Source organism: Muscardinus avellanarius, assembly GCF_963383645.1.
Source record: "Muscardinus avellanarius genome assembly, chromosome: 2".
NCBI classification, from domain to species: Eukaryota; Metazoa; Chordata; class Mammalia; order Rodentia; family Gliridae; genus Muscardinus; species Muscardinus avellanarius.
Window position 1 is genome coordinate 19,387,514 of NC_137787.1, and position 20,058 is coordinate 19,407,571.

Sequence of the window (20,058 nt, forward strand, 5' to 3'; positions counted from 1 at the left end):
AACAAGAGAAATGGTGGGTGGAAGAGAAAACAGTAGCCTTGAATTATGTGCAAAGAAAGATGAGCTAAACACAGATGAGAAAGTTTAGAAAAGTATAGCCAGACTTAAGATTCTGAACTAATTTTACTTATTTGTCCTTGAGTCAATTAAAAAGCCCAAAGTTCTCAAATATGGCAAATGGATGATAATCCTGGCCTGAAAAGGGACTACAGCTCCCCTGCCTGCTGCTTTTGAGAAAGAGTAGGAACAAGGCCTGAAAGACACCCATAGTCACTCTCAAATTTCTCTGAAGAAGTCAGTCTCCCCCCCCCCCCAGCTATAGAAAACATCACCCAAAGCCCCATTCCTGTCTGTCGCCTTCATCCAACCACCTACACAACCCCACGCAGCAGGGTTTTTTTCTACTCTTATTTTCCAGGCATTCTCTGAATACCTATAATCTCAGTTCCTAGAAAGACAGGCACCCTGGCAACTGGGTAAGAGTCACCCTTCTAGCTCTTAAATAACATCACAGTGCCACCTCTCCTTGAGCTCAGAAAATGCAATGCTTTGAAAAATAATGGAATCAGCCTGGCAAATCAGCCCGGGCATCGCAGGGAACCAGGGCCTTCCTTTAACCCCTCAAATCTCGTCACATCTACGCATCACCATAGGGCTGATCTTAAAGGCAAACCAGCTTTAACTATTTTAAGATATTCCAGGAGTAAAAGAAATGTGTGCACAACAATCCACAGCCCTAAATCATAAAGAATTAATAGGATTGTTCAAACTAATATTCCTGAGGAATTTGACTTTTAAAATTTTTCTTTTGACATCCATCTTTGTGTCAGGGCAGTTATTTAGTTTGGGGTCCCTGAGAAGAGATTAAGCCAGATTCGTGTGTCAAGGCAAAAAGTCGCCAAGGTGAGCATTATTTAAAAGCAGTGAAGAACTTGCAAAGCCAGAAAAGAACAGCTATTAAAAACATAGCTTCTTTCTTAAAAAATAAATAATAAGTACCCTCATTTGCATAAACCATTACTGTTTATTACCCAATTAATATACCACAAAACAATAATCATGAATATTGTTACCAGATTAAATTTTAACATTTATTTATTACAACCCGGAGATGTTTATGTAAATGTAATGGGACAAAATTACCATTAATATTCTTAGCCTTTCTCTATCTACTACCACAAAAGCAAATTCTAACTTCCCTGACTCCTTTTCTTTCTCTCCTTTCTTCTGAAGGAGGGCTCCCTCTGCTTTGCTAAGTTTCTTCTTTGGAGCTTTTGAGAAGCAAAATTGGGAAAGGGATGGGAAATAGCAAGAGATGAAGGAACAGAGTCACCAAGCTAGAGTCACCCCTAAGAGGGGTGAATTTAAAAAAAAAAATTTAAAGGACAGAAGCTCTGGAGAAGTGAGGGAATGTGAAAAAAAATCCATCGAATAATAAAAGCAAATGTGTAGATGTATTGCCACAGGATTTGCATCCAATTCATGTTGTCTGGAAAATTGAAAGAACGAGAGATACTATCAAATTGGCTTTTGGTTCTTGGGCTCTTTCTTTGGCTATAACTTAAGACTGGACCACATGTGAACCCAGCTTCAATAGAGTTGCATGGACTAATCCTTCTTAGCTTGTACTTCTAACTCAAAACACAACTGGGAGAGAAACTAGAAAACTTTACAAAAAAAATGCTATAGAGCCTCAACCTCCATCCCTTCTCCCCACCTCCATCAGCCAAGAGCTTTGCAAAGCTAATATTTTCTTCCCTGTATATACATTGGGTTGAATGCTGATACCTGAGATAATCAATTAAAAGGACAAAAAGACTTATTTTCTATCACAGTTTCAGAGGTTTCAGTCGATGGTTGCTCGGCCTTGTTGCTTTGGGCCTGTGGTAGCACCATACATCATAGCGGGAACGTGTGGCCAAAGAAGCTGCTCTCCTCATGGCCACTAGGAAACAAAGGGAGGAAGTAGCCAAGGTCCCAATATTTCCTTCAAGGGAATACCCCCAATGACCTAACTTCCTTCTACTAGGTCCTACCTCTTAAAGGTCCTATCCCTCAATATCACCACAGGCCATGGAGCACACCTTCAACACATGGGTCTTTGGGGGACATTGCAAATCCAAACTATAGCACTCATTAAGTCATTTTGTCAGTGCAAACTAAGTTAATAGCAATACAGCTGTATTCCTAGGATGATTTGGGTTTTCATCTTCCACCCCAAAGTGGCTGTGAAGATTAAATCAAATAATAAAAAGTTCTTATAAAATGATAAAGAAATATACAAATATGGCATCTTTGACCAATGATCTTGGACCATGATCTCTGCAAAAAGGCACAGAGGCCTGAAGGAGCAATCATTCTCATTCAGACTTCAAGAGAACATAGGCAAACATACTCTGCCTGGGCTAATGTCTAGGCCCCATTAATTTTGGGGTAGGAAAGACAAGGGGTAACTAGAGATTGAATCCAGGTCCTCACACATGCTAGGCAAGTGTTCTCCCACTGAGCTCCAACCTCAGTCTTTTTTTGTTTTATTTTGAGACAGAGTTTTCCTGAGTTGCCCAAGATGGCCTTGAATTTAGGATTCCCATGCCTCAGTCTCCTGAGTAGCTGGGATTACAGGTGTGCACCACTGTTCCTGGCCCTATTACTGAAAGGTTTGGGGTCAATTCCCTAGGGTCTTACATGGTCACCCTTTGTTCATATTTCCTGTTCCTGGTGATCTCATAAATTGTCACTCACACCTTTCCTTCTGTGGCCATACTCTTCTTCCTATCCTATACCAAGCCAAATGTGCTTTTCCTAGTAAATCTCCAAAAAGGCCACCCACATTAAAGCTGTGGTAAATTGAGACAGATTTTTACTAAATGTTGAAGATTACAAAGAAAGTCATATTGCAATACTACAAACATCATAACACTCCAGCTCCTGGGCCTTTTCCACCAAAAGCCCCCCTTACTGGATTCCTGTCCTCAGAATCCCACTCCTCCACCACATGGCTTTGTAGCAAGGACTCAGCATCTGCTTCTGCAGAAAGCACTGACTCTTCATTGAGGTCTACAGATGTCCAGTGGGTGATTAAACGCTTGGCATCTCTGCCTTCATTTTGAATCCATCTCTTTTATTGCCTTAAAACTTTGAGTCAGATGACTGCCCAACCCTACATACATGCACATTCATCATTTAAGGAAAATTCATCTAAAGCTGGTAATCTTTCTCCCCCTTCAAGGCCAAGCTCTTGAAAAGAACCTGGCTACAATAAGAGTAGCCAAGTGCTTTTCAAGATTTGCAAGAACATCATAATCAACACACTGTCAACCAGCTTTTACAACACCCTGTTCCAGACCTCTAGGAGTGGTGTCTCAGTTTCCAGTCATTGCCCTAAACCTGGCAGGAATGGCAGAGCCTTGTGGGAAGGTCACCCATCTTGAGGCTGCCCCACTAAGCAGGAGTGATCATCTCATGAGAATCCAGCTGCCCCTCAAGCAAGAAGACTTCCCCAGTGCCTCACAAAGCCAGACTTGAGACACTCCTCAACCAAACCGCACCATTTCGACAAAGACTGCTTAATTATGTATACCTCTGGCCACCCACCCGTGTTTCCCCTATGTAAACCTGAAGCTCATACACACACACACACACACACACACACACACACACACACACCAAGACAGGGATGAGGATGCTAGATATCACTCTTGCCTTCCCAGTAGAACTGTATTGAATAAATTCCTCTCCCTTCGTCATTGCTTTCTCCATCGGGGTTTCCATTTGGTTTCCAACGCAAGCAACTCCCCAGAGTCAGAGGGCTGTAGCCTAGGACTCTGGTAACAGCTTCTGTCTCATGATCACACCCTCTCCCCATCCACTTTGCTGTATTCTTTCATTTTCACTATGCAAGGCGCCTGTAGTCTTTCCAATTACCTCCTCTCCAAATCATTCTCTAGGGTCCAGATGGAGAGATTTCATCTTCCAAGCTGCATTGACCATTAAGGAGTTTTCTTAAACAAAGAGCTGACCCCCCCCAAATGTGCCCCTTAATATGTATATGGTGTAACATGAACTTAGAGAAGCTACTTTCGCCAAAAGCAGAGAGTCTTTATTTAGGACTGTAGATGCTCAGTGGGTAACTAAGAGCAGGATAAAGACCGACATCTCTGCCTTCATTTTGAACCTGCCTCCCTTACTACCCTAAATTCATTTACACTGTTAAGTTCTGCATGTAGGCACGTTCATATAAACACTAGTAAAGCAAGGTTTATTAGCTCTCGTTTGCCAAAATATCTTGTCCTCCTTTAAGATTGAGGCCAGCTTTATGAGGAGATTTGCAACATCCTGTTGCAGACTCCTGAAATGGTGCCTAGAAGTCTTCAGTCCTGTACTACAACTTTGTGGAAATCATTCCATGATGAGACTGCCCCCCAAAGCAGGAACAGTCATCTTATTGGGAACTGAATCACCCCTCAAGTAATAAAGACTTCTCCAGTACAATCTCACAGGACCAGAACTGAGAGAATGATCAACCAGGCTACAGTCTGACCACAGCACAGAACTCTTCACCTGCCGCACCAATTCATCCTCTATTTAAACCTAAGGCTCTTGTCAACACTCTGAAGAGATGCTGGATCTCACTTTGCCTTCCCAATATGGCCACAATGGTTAAATGTGGTTAAATGTCTTTCCTACTGTTTGCTGTTACCTTTTCTGTTTGGTTTTGGGGACAAGTGGCCAGACCTGGCCAGTTGGAACCCCCAGAACCAGGCCTCTGGACCAGGACTCCAATAATAATGCAACAGACCTAACATGTCAGCCCAGCTGTGTTCTTGTTTTCAGTAGATATTTTCCTTCTTCTTGTTCTATGTGCATGTACTGGTAAAGGAAGCAGGTGGGGCACTTGAGATTTTCTTGAGTTATCCAGACTTTTCCTCTACTTAGTGCCTGATTTTACATGGTCAGAGAGAACCAAAGTATGCTTCAGTGTTCCTGCTGTGTTTTATGTCTGTATAATGAGGTAACATCTGATCCCTGGCTTTTAAAAATCCAACAAGATAGACAATGGCTTAAATGTACAAATTGAAGGAATTATAGTGGCCCAAATTGAGTGAATGGCCAATTAAATGGTCTTAGAGAGGATCACTCTACTCAGGTGAGGCTCTCTCAACTGCAAAACAACTGGGAGTACATGTGGATAGCCACAAGAATCAACCCACTGTGTTTCTTGACAATGAACTTCATGTTCAGGCAAATATCCTTGGTTTGAATTTTTAAGCAATTACAGAGAATCATGGAGTTGGGGGAGAGTGACAATAGACCCAAGTTCAAATCTGAACACTGCCTCTTCCTAGCATTGAGAGTTTGAGTAGTTCGACTGAAAAGAGCCTTATGTCATTTCTGGAGACAAGTGGAAGGTGGATGGACGGATGGAGGCATGGATGGATGAATGGACATCCATCTGTAAAAGAGAGATGATAATACCCGGCCATCCTATTTTCAAGGGTCATTGAATATTTGAAATGCCTTAGTGTTATTGCAGGCTGGCCTCTTTTTCTTCTACAGCCAGAAGAGACCATTGTGTTGACTTTGTCTGGATACACAGAAACCTATGCATTTCTTAAGAAGCACTATTAATGGAAGTTCTGGAGTTGTACAGGAAACCTCTCAGGAACAAGGCAAAACGACAGCAAACAAGGCCTCTCTGCCCCTCTCCTCCTAGTTCCTAACCCTCCCTGTTCCCCTCCCACTGGTCCCCATTTGCCATCCATCATCTCCTACTCTGTTCTTTTGTATCCTAAAGTGGCACTTGTTAAAGGCTTGGTGACCACTCCAGCTATATCCTTTGAGGATGATAATACAGCAGAAGCTTCATTATTATGCTAATCGAGCTAGGTCTGAGCTGCTTTCATAACTGCCACATTAAAACATCCCAGTGGGGAGAGGCCTCCCAAGCCATTTGCATTGTGCCCGGTGAATATTAATGAAGAAAGAGTTTGGGAGTAGTTGTCTTTGAACTTGGTCATCAGGAAAAAGGGCCCAACTTTCACTGCCAGAAATAAATAAGTAAGTGAAGACCCAACCAAACAAGCGAGCAGATTTTATAAAACAGAAGCCTGGCATGGTGGTGCACACTTGTAATCCAGCATTTGGGAGGCTGAGACAGAAGGATCTGGGTTTACAGACAGCCTCAGCTACCTTGTGAGGCCCTTTGCCACTCAGTGAGACCCTGTTTCAAAAAATAAAAAAATAGGGCTTATGGCATAGCTCAGAGGTAGAATGCCCCTGGGTTCCATCCCCAGTACTGCAAAAAGAAAAACTATAAACAGAGGGAAAGAAAAGGGAAGGCAATTCTTACTCCATACAAACATCTAACATCTTCCATTGTGTAGTATGCATTGTGTAGTATTCTTTTTTATCAAGTCTGGGATAATTGTCCCCATTTTAGAGAGTAGGAACTTAGAACTCATAATTGTAAAGAGACCTATTTAGGACCTCTGTAATAAGGCTTGACCCCATGATAGCATGCAGGCCAGACAGTAATAAAGCTAGGGAGCAAAGTGAGGTCCAACTGCTAAAGGTAAGAAACTAGATCATATTAGTGCTTGAGAAGCAATGCCTCAAAACATGACACTTTACCAAACAGAATGCTTAAAAAGCAATCTCAGAACCAAGATCTCTCAGACTGTCCTCCCCTACCCCCACCTTCCACCTCCAGTTGGCCTCAGGCTATCTGGAAGTACACAGAAGAGTTTTCTCTGAGGTTTGATTGCCTAAAGGAAGTCCTTCAGAAGAAACATAATTACCCTGGAATATTAACTCATCAAACAGGGAAGAAGACTAGAGTTAATACCACACCCAGAACCCAGATGAAATCGTCCCAAAAATTATTTACTAAAATTGCCTATAGCCCCTACAGCCCCTTCTCCCTTTTGAAGAAGAATCTATAACATTCTAAATTTCCTTGGGACACTGGGTACACACTTCCTTGGGATGTCCTGTGCATGCAACAAACTTGTATGCCTTCTCTCCTATTGATCTGTCCATTATCAGTTTGAACTCAATTACCACATCTTCAGAGGCTGAAAAGGGCAGTTTCATTCACCTTCTAAGTTGTGACAAAGCAGAGACTCGAATCAAGTCAGATGCGTTCAAATTTTGAGCCCCAGAAACAGAAATAATGTAATAATCTTATATCTTAATAAGAAGTTATAATAAATAACTATCCTACTTGCTTTGGCTACTTTTCAGTGGTATTGTTTGGAAAAGTAAAAGAGGAAGAAGACCTTCAGGTCTCAGAGGCATTCTGGAAAACTAAAAGGGCATGGGAGGGGAGAGGTTCCTATATCCATAGCACTGAGAAGAGGAGATAAATCGCTCTTCCTTTCCCCCTGAAAATCCATGCCAGTCCCTACATATAAGGAGCTCGTGGTGCAGAGAGAAGGGATCTTGGTACCCCTTGCACTTCCTAAAGGATTTCCACTCCTCTTTGCTTCTAGCCCCAAAAAAGAAGAAATAGTGGGTGGGGAAAAAAAGCACTGCAGGTTGCTGCTCCCATAACTCGGAGATGACTACAACATTCCATCTCTTTTTCACTGAGAAGTCTATTGTCTTTAAGTCTTTCCAATCAAGCATGAACAGCCCTCATTTACATCACATACATAGTTTAATGCTTTCAATTAGGAAATAAAAAGTCTCATGGGTTCTATGCTCCCCAAGAGTCATTCTCAGCCCCTTCTTTCTTTGTTGGCAGATGCCCAAGTATTATCCTCCAGATTTTACAACAGCTGACCCTTCCTAGCCTCTGTCTTCAGCAAGGACACTCATCTCCCATCCCAAGGTAAATATTAAATGTTGATGGTTTAATCCAATCATGTTGATCCTGCTCAGTTGCCGGTGGTAGAATTAGACCCAGCCATACCCACGTAACATTGGCCATAAGATATAAGGGGTCTGTTATGGGTCTTTGGAAAATCTACAGTGTTCAAAAAAAAAAAGGAAAAGGAAAAAGGTACATAAGCCAGGGTCTTTGCCACATCCATCCTGCATTTGGGTGTGGGCAGTGCCTGTGTTGTAGCATCTACAGGTAAAATTGATCATACGTATAAAGCCGAAGAGGATCATGCAAAGAACAATGGAGCCTGACATCCCTGACCTACTAAATCCACCTGCTCTGGAAGCATCTGCTTCAGTCTTCCTGGTATGTGAGATGATGAAATTCTCATTATTCTTTAGTTCATTTTTATCTGGATGTCCTAATCTTATAAACAAAATTTTCCTGATGTACCCCCTTGCCCTTTTGAAACAAAATCTTGATTTTGCTTGGGTAATCTATGCCTCCACTGGACTATGTGATTACCTAAACGAGGTGGAGCAGTCATGTGCCATAAATAATGTTTCTGTCAATGATGGACCACATTTACTAGCTGATCCCATAGATTATATCTCCTAGTGACAACATAGCTTTCTTTGTGAGAATACACTGTGATGTTTACACAAGGGCAAAATCGCCTAAAGACACATTGCTTAGAACATGTTTCTGTTGCTAAGCACAACTATAGATCCATTTCTTTACCACATATTTATTTAGGGTCACAAAATGTGAAGGGTCATATGCTTTCTTTCATATGTGGAAGCTAGGGAGTAATCAAAACACAAAAAGGACTCTCAATAATGGAGGACAACTCCTGTGAAATTACCAGTGCTAATCTCAATACCACGTATGGGAAGGGAAAGGAGTTGGGAGGGAGCCAGGGGAGGCTCACCTAGTGCTGTGTGCATGCACATCCTGATCACTTCGAACTACATTATGATATGAGACCACAATGCACCAATAAAAGTAGATTAAAAATAAAATAAAAAATAAACATAAAAATGTTACCAACTCTGCCGATGAAATGGTAATGGAGATCTTCTTTCTTTTAGGAGATAAAAAAGACTTAAGAAAAGGAGCTTTTCTTCTATGCCAAATATTCTCATGCTCAGGTGTCTCATGCGTGGAGATATAGCAGCCACCTTGTAATCATGAAGAGCAATGAGCAGAGGACCAAGTTAATGTGCTGCGGATGGTGAATTCTAATGGTTAAAGGAATTTCAAGTTGGGTCTTGAAATAGTAGCATGGCCAAGTAATTATGAAGTTTAGCTTTAGTTTAGGAATGTATTCTTGGTAGTTATTTATCCAGCCACTTTTTTTCCAGATACACTCCTGAGTAGGAGAGGAAGGGGTAGGATAGCAGCCAGGCAAAAGGATTTTGCAGAAACCTATGCCCTTTACTATCTAGGGCACAGGAGTAGTAAGTGCCACGTAAGGATGCATCATCAATACTTCTGGCAATTACAAATGACCATGGATCTTGTGAGCTTTTATTTTATTATGACTTCCGTTTTCTTTTAACTTAATCATCACTAAATTTTTCATAAGGAAGAAAGGTCAGATTAAGAAAGCCTGAAAAATGCATGACACCTTTAAAGTGTGGATTTCGTTATTCACAAGCTTGTAAAATGCTTTCATGAATATCAAGTCGCTTACACTCTTTCCCCACTGGAAAGAAAGTAAGAAAAGGGAAGTGGTGGGACTTCCGGGAAGATGGTGACCAAGGTAAGCAGCATATACCAGTCCTGCTGACACTGAATCTCCACTGCATTAAAAATAATGTTCTACAAAGCCAGAAAATACTATTAGCAGAGGAATAAAATGATAGGTACAAGACTGCAGGGGGGAAAAAGGTTAGAAGACCAATCAGAGAGCAGAAAATAAACCTGCCCACCTTGTGGCCATGGGCACCATTGCAGCACCATCTTGCCTCACTGTACCCAACTCCAGAGACGAACAGGAAAACAACCAAGGATCTGAAGTGAGCACCTGCAGATCATCAGAGTTGTAAGCCATCGGTTCTTCCTGAGCAAATACCGGCTACAACTTTCAGCAATGGCTGCCAGGCTCACCACACGTTCCAGGGATCCAAAGCGATGCTCAACACCAGAAAAGAAACCTGCCCAACTTGTGGCCCTGGGTACCATGGCAGTACATCTTGCCTCACTGCACCTGACTCCAGAGACAAACAGGAAAGCAATCAATGACCTGAAGTGAGCAGCTGAAGATCATTGGAATTGTAAGCCATCAGTTCCTCTTACACAAACTCCAGCTACAACTTCCAGCAGCGGCAGCTGAGCTCGCCATGCTCTCCTGACATCCAGACCAGTGCTCAACAAGACCATAAGTGAAACAATGGTCCCCTCTAGAGAATACACAGCATGGCACCCCCAGGGACTCCCGCAATTGTGAGTTCTGAGACTTTGCGGTTCAACTCGGATAAGGTAGAGATGAAGTCTGCTGTTGGACATAGCAGAAGCTCAGACAGACTCAGGCTCTACATCAGTGGAAAGTGTGAGTGAAGACCTACGCTTAACACTAAACCCTACTAATAGGGTCACCATAGACAACCCAACCATGGTAAATGGGGAGAAGTCAGACCAAACCAGCCCTACCTGTGGAGAACAGACTCTTGCACTGAGTTTGGTCTCGGAGGCATGTGCCATCTACAGAGGCCAGGAGAGACTGAGACTCCAAATCTGTGGAAAATGTAGAAGGTGACCTGTGCTTTACACTAGATCCAGCCCCATTGATACCGGCCATCTGCATAGACTGAGGAAGACTCTGAGAATCAGGCTTGCAGAAGTAAAGGTGCCAGTGGCACTTGATGTCTGCACAAAGAGAGACTACAGAGGCCCAGACTACTTAGCATTTATATATTTTTAGAGTTGCATTAATTTGTTGGTGGTGTTGATTTTTTGTTCTATTTTTGTGTGTGTGAGTGTATGCCTTTTTTTACCCTCTCCCCAAACCCTCTTTGAAGCTTCTTCCCTTGTACATACCTACTCTCTTCTCCCCATCTATTTTCTTTCTTTTTTCTCTCTTCTTTTCTCTCTTTGTCTTATATTAAATCCACTTTATATCACTATACTAAAAACTCTACATTTGTTACTAGAATAGCACTATATAGTCACTATCTCTAATTTCTACTCTACATTGCCTTACCAAACTTATATTCTCATTCTATTTGATCCTATCTGTGGTTTTACCCTATTCTTGCATTTACAACTTCATTTCCCTCCTTACTCAATCTTCACTATTGAATACAATACAACTTGCTCATGGATATACCATCTGACACCTAGAGACTGAGAAAAATCTATCAAAAACAACAGATAAACACTCTGAAATAATGAGAAGGAGGAATAACAAGGAAGCAATTAGCTCCCACAATACCACAATAACAGAACCTGACAACACAGATTTTCAGGGATCTCCAGAAGGTCAAATCAGCAATGTAACTATAGAGATAATACAGGATTTCTGAAAATAATTTAGAGATAGTCTGAAAGAAATAAAGGATGCAGTGATTGAAGGGAAGGCATCAATTCAAACTATAAACAATTGATTAGACCACATGAAGAATAGAATCTCGATCTTAGAAGATGATCTCTACAAAAATTAATGCATATTATATAACTTAGAAAAAACCAATTCAACAGCATGAATTGGACATCAAAGAAATGTGGACCCCCTTTAAAAAAGCTAACCTAAGAATAATTAGCATAGAAGGAAAAAAGTGAAACCAAAGGAGTCAACAATCTTTGCAAAAAAGTAATATCAGAAAAATTTCTAAAATAAAACAAGAGGTCCATACACAGGTACAGGAAACTTATAAAACCACTTTTAGACAAGATTAGAGAAAAGGTTCCCATGCCACATGATAGTCAAACTGACCAATGTAGAAGCCAAGGAGAGAATCTTAAAGGCAACAAAAAGAAAAGACCAAATGACATTCAAAAACAACCATTAGAATCACTCCCAAACCAAGTCATGAAAACCAGAAAGGCCTGGAATAACATATTCCAAACTCTAAAAGAAAATAACTTAAAGCCAGAAATTTCTTGCGCAGCAAAACTATCTCTCAAATTAGACAAGGAAATAAAATTCTTCCATGACAAACAGAAGCTGAAGGAATTTGTCTTCCAAACCAGGACTAAAAAAAAATATTCAAAGAGATTAACTGCAAAGAAGAAATAAGTAATATATGCCAGAACCAGAAAAACAAGAATATCCATCCAGCAAACAACTAAGCAAGGAAGAACAAACACTACCTCAAACAGAAGTTAAATCTCAATATGTTAAGAATTAAAAATCATCTCTCAACAATCACACTGAACATAAATGGCATCAACTTCCCAATGAAAAGACATAAAGTGGCAAAATGGATTAAAAACTAGAATCATCTATCTGCTGCCTGCGAAAAACACACCTTACAAGTAAAGATAGTTAAAAAAAAAAAACTTAATATAAAGGGCTGCAACTAGGTAATCTATGCCAACAGAACTCGAAGACAAGCAGGAGTAGCAACTATGATATCAGACAAGTTAGACTTCAAACCAAAGATTACTAGAAGAGACAAAGCAGGTCATTTTTTTACTGGTGAAAGGAACAATCCAGCAAGAGCAAATAATGATAGTCAACATTTATGCCCCAAACATAGGTGCAACAACTTTCACAAAGCAAACTCTCTGTGACATTAAATTCCAACACAATAATACTGGGAGAATTCAACACACCTCTTACACCATTAGACTGATTTTCTAGACAAAAGGTCAGTAAAGATGCCTCAGACCTAAAGAACACCATGAACCAAATGGACCTTTTAGACACATACAGAATATTCCACTCAACTACAGCAGAGTTCACATTTTTCTCAGCTGCTCACAGAAATTTCTCCAAAATAGATCACATCCTGGGCCACAAAGTGAGTACTAGTAAATTCAAAAAATGTGACATACTTCTCTGTGCCTTTTCAGACCTAATGAAATGAAACTAGAAATCAACTATAAAAAGACCCAGAAAAACCACATAAACACCAGATACAGAACATCAGACTGCTGAATGAAGAATGGGTCATAGAAAAAGTAAGGGGTGAAATCAAAAAATTTCTAGAAACAAACAAAAATAGAGATACCAAAGAGGTAAAAGATCTCTACAAGGAAAATTATAAAACATTGAAAAAGGAAATTAAAGAAGACCTTAGAAGATGGAAAGATCTTCCATATCCATGGATAGGTAGAATAAATAAAATCAAAATGGCCATACTTCCAAAAGTGTTCAACTGATTCAACACTATACCCATTAAATAAGAATTATCATTCTTTGCAGACATAGAAAATAAGTCCTTAAATTTGTTTGGAACAACAAAAAAAATAAAAACCAGAATAGCCAAAGTAGTTCTGAGCAACAAAAAACATGCAGGAGGAATCACAATACCCAACTTTAAACTATACTACAAAGCCATAGTAATAAAAAAAAAACAGCATGGTATTGGCACAAAAACAGATGTATAGACCAATGGAGCAGAATAGAAGGCTCAGAAACAAATCCACACACTTATACCAATTAATTTTTGACAAAGGGGCCAACAACATACGGAAAAAAAAGATACCCTGCTCAACAAATGGTACTGGCAAAACTGGTTAACAATATGAAGAAAAATGAAAATAAATCCCACTTTCTCACCCTGCACAAGAATCAATTCAAAATGGATCGAATACTTGGAAATTAGACCAGAGATCTTGAGGCTCCTTGAAAAGAAAATAGGTCCAATACTGCAACACATAGGCACAGATAAAAGCTTTCTAAACAAGACCCCAAAGGCACAAAAAACTAGAAGGCAAATCAATATGTGGGACTGCATGAAACTGAAGAGCTTCTCTACGGCAAAGAAAACTATCAAGAGCCAGGCATGGTGGCACACGCTTGTAATCCCCGTGCTTGGGAGGCGGAGACAGGAGGATCGCGCAGGTTTGAAGCCAACCGCACTGGCTTAAGAGACCCTGTTTCCAAATAAAAAGTATAAAATAGGTCTGGGAGTGTAGCCCTGAGGTAGAAAAGTTTCCAAAATCTCCAGTGCCAAAAAAAACAAAAAAGAAAAAAGGAAAACTATTATCAAGAACTTTAACTGAGAACCAACATAATGGGAGAAGATTTTTGCCAACTACTCCTCCAATCAAGGACTAATATTTAGAATATACAGAGAACTCAAGAAACTCCGCACTAAGAAAACAAAAACCCAATCAAAAAATGGGCAAGTGAACTAAATAGGACCTTCACAGAGGAATTAATTCAAATAGCAAATAAATGCATGAAAAAATGCTCAAAATCATTGGCAATCAGAGAGATGCTAATCAAAACTATCCTGAGATTTCACCTAACTCCAACTAAAATAGCAATCATTCAAAACACAAAACAACAACAAATACTGGTGAGGATGTGGAGATTGGAAACTCGAGTACATTGCTGGTCAGACTGAAAATTAGTGCACCCACTTTGGAAAACAGTATGGAGGATACTCAGAAGAATGGGAATGAACTTACCATATGCTCTAGCAATACCACTTCTACATATCTACCCAAAAGAAAGGAAACCAAACTACCAAACTAATGCATGCCTATCTACATTCATAGCTGCACAATTCACCATTGCCAAACTATGGAACCAGCCAAGATGTCCATTAACAGATGAATGGATTACAAAACTATGGGATATGCACACAATGGAATTTTACTCAGCCATAAAGAAAAACACAATTACATCATATACAGGGAAATGGGTAAAACAGGGAGATATTATGCTAAGTGAGATTAGTCAGTCACAAAAAATAAGAAATCAGATGCTCTTTCTAATAGGCAAAAGCTAGGGAGAAAATGGGTCATAGGAGGAACTCTAGACAAAGAAGGAGATTCTATAGACAAGCAAATAAGGTGAACTAACTGAGGGGATGAGAGGAGGGGAGAGGGAAATTCTCTAATACACATGATGTACTTTAACAAACATATCAATGTCAATCACTAAGCCAAACATGAGAAGGAAGGAGGGGGAGAAAATAGGGTAATAACTGGGTAAGGGCTAATTGGGTGATGTGTGCATGTATGTCTCTACCATCTTGCATCCATTAAGATGTATAAGTACAATGCACCAATAAAAAAAATTTAAAAATAGAAAAGGGAAGTAGTTGTGGTTGTATTTGCTTTGTTTCCCTTCAAAATAGTTTGAGTTCTTTGAAAATCTGGGTGAACCATTGAGAATATATGTTCTATATGTTCTAGGGTGTGTGTTGGAGCAGAGCTTGGTAAAGAAACCCTCCTCTGTAGTCAAACATCCATCCTAACCTTGGCTGTTACCTATTGAGTTCTTTTTAGAAGCCTCAAGTATTTCTGGTCTTTTTAGTCTGCAACAAAATTGGGAAATTATCATTTTAATTAATAACAGCTTGAATGGCTATCATCGATCAACAAGCAATACAATTATGCCAGATGGAGATGATCAGCTCAGCAAAAAAAATAGATAGATAGATGATAGTGATGTACTGTGATCCTTTGTGTCCTTTTCCAAATCAAAGAAACATGACCTCCATAAACCAGTTTGATCATCATTTGTAAAAAAAAATTGACTAATTAGGTTTGGGTTTATAGAGTCAATTCCCAGGTCACAAAAGAGGTGTGTGTGTGTGTGTGTGTGTGTGTGTGTGTGTGTGTGTGTGTGAGAGAGAGAGAGAGAGAGAGAGAGAGAGAGAGAGAGAGAGAGAAGAGAAGAGAAGAGAAGAGGAGAGGAGAGGAGAGGAGAGGAGAGGAGAGGAGAGGAGAGGAGAGGAGAGGAGAGGAGAGGAGAGGAGAGGAGGGGAGGGGAGAGGAGAGGAGGGGAGAGGGGAGAGGGGAGAGGGGAGAGGGGAGAGGGGAGAGGGGAGAGGGGAGAGGGGAGAGGAGAGAGGAGAGAGGAGAGAGGAGAGAGGAGAGAGGAGAGAGGAGAGAGGAGAGAGGAGAGAGGAGAGAGGAGAGAGGAGAGAGGAGAGAGGGTCCATTGCTTAGAAGCCAAAACCTTATTCTTTTGAGAGATAATATCATAGAGTGCAAGGGCAATTGTCTAGGACCCAAAGATCAACTGTAGTTCTGATTTTATCAATAAGCAGGTATATGTCTTGAGCACATCATTTTGCCTCTCTAGGGTTCACTAGAGGATCTTGTATCCTCCAGAAAGACACATCCATATCCTCATCCCTGGCACCTGTGAATGTAAACTTATTCAGAAATAGTATCTTTGAAAATACAATAAAATTAAGGATCTCAACATAAGATAATACTGGATTTAGGATGGTTCCTAAATCTAATGACTGGTGTCCTTACAAGAGAAAGAAGAGGGTGACACACTCACGTAGAAACTCAGAGAAGCCACATGGAGATGGAGACCGAGACTGGGATGATGTCTATGAGTCAAGGACTACCTGCAGCCACCAGAGGCCAGGAGAGAGGTATGGGAGAGATTTTCCATCAGAGTGTCCAAAAAGGACCCACCTGCTGACACCTGATTTCAGACTTCTGACCTGCACAGTTATGAGACAGTAACTTCCCGTTGGTTTTAGCTGCCCAGTTTGTGGCGCTTTGTTACAGTGGCCAAGGAAAGATTTTAGGTTTTCCACTTCAAAAATTATACCTGAAAACATTGGTTTAATTAAAGTCAGCTATCTCCATCCTAAGATTTTTGGGTGGAGTTTCAAGGAAATTAAATGTACATAAATAATAAAGACATCTGAATCCTTTGTTTTGTGTTTAAAGTAAGAAATAGTGCTCCAAACTTTAAATATTTTTCTTCCCTTTTTTCATGAGGCACTAGAGCACTCAGGAAAGGGCTGTTTAAAAAATACTCTCAGCCAGTCAAAAATAAAAGCAATATAAATCTAAGAGAAAGATCTATAATTCACCCAGGACAGTTGGGGCCCACATTTACACTGTGATTAAAATCTAGTAAAACTCTACTTTGTTGGGACCTGGAAAATAAAGAAAGCAATTTGGCCATTTATTTCAACAAGATTATATATCTTTGTGGGGGAGGGTCTGAGCATTCGACCTCTGAACTACACCCCCTGCCCTATTTTTTATTCTTTATTTTGAAACAGGGTCTCACTAAGTTACAGAGGGCCTCACTAAGTAGCTGAGGCCATCCGCAAACTGCAATCCTCCTGACTCAGCCTCCCAAAGGCTGGGATTACAAGCGTGTGCCACCATGCCCGGCTTACATTATCTTTTAAAAGTTTCTCCTAAAACATATAATTTATAACTCAAGAATAAACTTTATATTCAAGCTGATGGACAGCTCGAGATGACTACACTGCTGCGTGCATTCATCTACTTGCATTTCATCCATCCTACAAGTATTCATAGACCCTTCATCCCTCATTAGGAACTGAGCTAGGGGCTGGAGTTAGACAAGACCCTGCACTGATAGAGTGACCATCTGGATGTGAAGGAGGTGAAGGGAGACCGAAAATAAGCAAGTAAACCAACATATATATCATTATAAATTGTGATCAGTATAAGGTCAGATCGTGCTCAAGGAATCTGAGATCTGTGGGGACCTTTCAATGGATGCAGGCTTTAAGTCTATAATAACTCAAGGTCTGAAGATGAAGGGGAGCCACCAGGTACAAATGTAGAGGTGTAGGGAAAGGGGCATATCCTAGGCAAGGAGAGTGAATGAAGAAATGTGGAATGGATGAATGGCTGTAGTGTCATATTTGTCTCTAGCTGTCCCTCAACTTAAACATAAAGTCCAGTGCTGGAGAAAGAGCCAGTGTATCCAAGAGACTGAAAAGTGGCCAGTGTGGATAGTGTAGAGTTGGAGGAAAAACACACAAAATGTCCCTGTGGAAGTGAGCAGGAGCCAGATCCTGTAGGGCCTTGAAGGCCATGATGGTATGTCTGGATTTTATCATATGTATACGGAGAAGCTGCTGAAATATTTTTAGCAATGTGTGTTTAAAGGAGAAAAAAAAAGTACTCTGGGACTATGTAGAGAACAGATTGAAAAGGGGTAGGAATAAATGCAGAGATCATTAGGAGGCTCTGGCTGTAGTCCAAGAGAAAAATGACAGAGCTCAGGCAAGTTGGCAACAAGACAAGTGGAGGAAAATGGGTGTCTGAGAAGCAGGTCCAGGAAGAGGAAGCTGGGCAGGGCCTACTTCAGTCCACTGGGAGGCAGCCAACCAGTCAGACTGTCCTCTAGGTGAAACCACCAGGAAGGGTCCGAACTGTTGGCCCTTGACATGCTTTTAACCCAAATAGCCAGAGAGAAAAAAGAAATGTTCACTCATACCAAAACTTGAAATATGAACTTGGATTCATTCTGGAATTCCACAGGAAGCCCAAATGACTGCCTTTGTATGCTGAGATTATTGACTCACTTCAGAGACCCAGGATTAACATCTACACAAGTGACCAAGACAAACTTAATCAGCATTCAAAGGACAAAGGTGGCAAAGTTGTCCTACCAGCACATTCCAAGAGCCACCAGATATGGAGTGTAGAAACCAGGGCATAGAAAGACCCATCACAGAACTAGGGTGCCGAGCCTGGGAACGGGAACGCACAGGAGACACGTGGCAGGTGCCTTTGATCTTTTAAAAAACTCTGGAAAAGAAGAAGCTGGCCAATAGCCGACCCCCAACCCATGTTAGAAGATACAAGAGGCAACTAAATGCAGAGGAGCTTCCAAACCACAGGAGCAGGGCGGCGGGCTGCCTATTGGTAGGTGGTGAGCTCCTTATGCTCAGAGGTATTGAGGCAGATGAGGGATTAATGCCTACCAGGACTTTCCTAGGATTCATGTATCTGGGAGGGGCTGAACGATCCCTGAGGGCCTATTAATCTTCCTTTTAGCGGCTGTTCACACGTGTGATCAGAGGGAGCCCAATTCAGAAGAAGCTTCCCTCTGAAACATTCTCCAGCCTTTCGAAAGACCATCCGAGACCAAATTCTTTCTTTCTTCTCCCGAGCAGTGCACCAGCTGATGCTGCAGATCCCATAATAAACAAAGCTTCTGCCAAAAAGTCTTGGCAATATTTCGGTCTCTCGATCATTCTTTCCCACCGGTTTCACTGCCAAGAGGCATCAGGGCCCTCGCTGGTGGCTGCGTGGCTGCCTCGCTTGCCTTACCGCGCAAGGAACAGCCTCCAACACTCGTCACGTTACGGTGCCTCCCCCAAATGATGCTTAGCTGGGCCGCGTTCCTGGTGCACACGAGAGACATCATTAAATATCATGAGAGGATGTGAGCAAAACATCGGGAGCCTTCAGGGATCAAAGCAATGCAACCCAGCGGAGAAGCAGCCCTTTAATAGGGAGGTAGGAAAAGGAAGTTTCCCTTTTTAAACAGCAGCCCTAATGACTTCTCCCTGGTCCCCTCATAAAGGCTGTCTAATTATGTCACATACGTCTGCATCCCACATTCAAGGCCCCTCAGAGTCTGGGTCCCCTACTGTCAGCTTTGCAGCCCTTGAGGTCATAAAAGCCAGGGAGATCTGCTGCAAGAAAGCTGGCGGTAGCTGGGTTTTCTAGGTTAGGACATATAATCTCTTTAGATTATAGTGTGAAACTGGGGAATGAAAGGTAACAGTCCTTCCTCAAATGAACCCCTGCCTGCTTCATCTTCTTTCCATCCTATGGGACCATCACACTGGTATTTAAGATTAAAAGTGACATCTCATTTCCAGACAGAGAGCTAAAGGGACCCAAACTGTAGCTCAGCAGTGGGCAAACCATACATCCAATTTTTTGGCTCAGCTTGTCTCAAGACTTAAACTAATTGGACTCCTGTCAGGTGCTACAACAATCCTTGAGGCAACTGCAGTGACCAGACTGGCCACCCCTCAGCCTCAAGGACCTTCCTCTTTTAGATCCCTAGGGAAAAAACACTATCTGCACCACTCATTTTTTATAATTAACCAGACACATCTTTACCCTGTGATTAATCTATTCTTACGTGTATTTATCTCTCCTCAACCTGATCCAAAGCCACTTATAAGGTGAGTTGGTTAGTCAGCTTTCCATCACTATGACAAAATGCCTTACATAATCACTTTATAAGAAGGAAAATTTTATTTTGGCTCACGGTTTTAGAGGTTTCAGCCTGTGGTCACTTGGCCCTGTTGCTTCAGGACTGTGGCAGCTCAGTACATGATGGTGGCAGAAGT